Raw genomic sequence first — 2,444 nt, forward strand, 5'->3', positions numbered from 1 at the left:
TTGTTTAAGCATCTGTGACTTCATGACTTTAGAGACTTAACCTTTAAACTAAACTCTACACGACATTGCAAAACTTTCTTAACTTTTTGGGGGGTCTGTTTACTGTAATTCACTGTATCCGGATTCTTTCATAGTCTCTATTTCCTCCTGCAGAAACAGAGGCGATAGAGCACTGTTACTGCGCATGCGCACATAGCTCCCCTTCCTTCTCCCCATCCACTTGTAAACAAACATGGCGGCCCCGTCGTGGTATCACTCATGTTTGTCAGCACGGTTCTAGTTTTATCCTCCATATCAGTAGTTTAACAGTTGAGACTCACCCCTGATAGCATCCGATGCGTCATCAGCCCATAGGGATGTCGTGTGCTCTCCATTTTCTTCACTTTTAAAGCATTTTGTTCTCTGCACATATGTCTGTGGTTTCGTTACAAAATCAAGCTACAGCGCCCTCCCATGGCCCGGCATACTAACTCCATCGCTGTCAGTGTGTCCACTGCTGCGGCGTAAACGCACTCTTTTTTCTTTTTTTTTTAACGGATTAGGCGTTGCCATGTGAATCGTTGTCATGTAAAGAAATATAGTAAAAATGTGTCATTTGTAAGAAAAAAAAATAGAATAAAGATTTTCTTTTTTCCAGACTTCTTGATGATTCTGGACTCCTCTCATCAAAAGCTCCACATCCCAGTTAAACAGATTGTGTATGTGGATGTATAGTATCATTTTTACACAATATACATTTTTACATGCTATAAAATACAATTTAAATATGATTTACTGTCTTTGTTCAAATTGAATGTAAGTATGTGTATTTCATATTTGAAACATACAAGCCAACATACTAATCGAAAGACTAATAGTAAATATTAAACCTTTACAATAGTGTGTTCTCAACACTACCACAATTAGTCAGAAACCACACATTTCAAGCTTTGTTTCAATATACATTATTGTAATGTAACTTTAGTGCAATCGGTGTTTTTAAAACGCAAAAATGCGCAACATTCAGTGAAATCCATCTGAAAACTATTAAACATGAGACAACATGCAATAGTCATAAAAATGTATGTGGATTAAGTACCTCACTCAACTTTTGTGTGTAATGTTTCAACCTCGATCTTTTCTGTCATTTAATATTCTGCTTTCACAAGATAAAACGATGCCAGACAACAGAGTGATAATAAATACAGAGGAGCTTTTAACTGCGAAGAGGATATAAATATTATTCTGTCATTAAATCAGAAAAAGATAAGGATGCATTGAGGGGAAAGATAGAAAATCTCACCCTGTGCCCTGAGACCCTGATTTGACGATAAAGCAACATAAAAGGTGGATGAATGGATCGGTGAGATTCAGCATTTCAGTGGGTTTTGCATGGACTGATGCTATGAAGAACTCGATATCCTCTCTGAGGACTTTAAAAATGACAGAAAAACCAAAAATATTGATGTAACCTAAGCAGGGGAACTTTAAATAGTGATCCCCTCTCTCGATAATGATGATGATGATGATGATGATGATGGGGGTTCCTGGTTCAGCAAGACAGACATTTGTTCCCTCATCCTTAAATTTAATCTCCAGCAGAAACCCGCCAAAAGAGAACCAAGAGCAACCATTTCTGGTCTAACGGTCTGGCTGCCTGTGACCTTTTTGACATGTCACAGACATGTCCAGACACTGATGCTCTGAATCCAACTAATAATCTTCCAGTCTGTTAAAAAAATGTCTTTAGCCGCTGCAGTTTGGTGAGTGTGGTTGCTAAGCTCACTTTTTTTTTCTTTTTTCTTTTTTTTTAGTTCAAGACAAGGAAAGAAGAGAAGCAGAGACAGTCATCCTTCTCCACAATATACCTACCATGTACCAGACACACACACACACACACACACACACACACACACACACACACACACACACACACACACACACACACACACACACACACACACACACACACACACACACACACACTCACACACACACACACACACACACACAGCTGACCCAAACCCACAATATCTTCTGACCCGACCCTGTCCTTCCTCCTGCAGCCACAGATGGAAAACCCAGCCCTACTTCCAGTGTGTGTGTGTGTGTGTGTGTGTGTGTGTGTGTGTGTGTGTGTGTGTGTGTGTGTGTGTGTGTGTGTGTGTGTGTGTGTGTGTGTGTGTGTGTGTGTGTGTGTGTGTGTGTGTGTGAGATCTCCACTTCAGCTCAGTTTATGAGTTCATTTGTAGTGTGAATCAACTGGCAGCTGAGGCCTGCAGTATTTTTTTCGTGTGTGTGTGTGTGTGTGTGTGTGTGTGTGTGTGTGTGTGTGTGTGTGTGTGTGTGTGTGTGTGTGTGTGTGTGTGTGTGTGTGTGTCCATGCATACATGTGAACTCAAGATGTGTGTGCGTTCTTACTGTGGTGGCGGGTGTGTTGACGGAAAACCTCTCTAGTTTTCCTG

Source organism: Blennius ocellaris (genome assembly GCF_963422515.1).
Source record: "Blennius ocellaris genome assembly, chromosome: 23".
Classification (NCBI taxonomy): Eukaryota; Metazoa; Chordata; class Actinopteri; order Blenniiformes; family Blenniidae; genus Blennius; species Blennius ocellaris.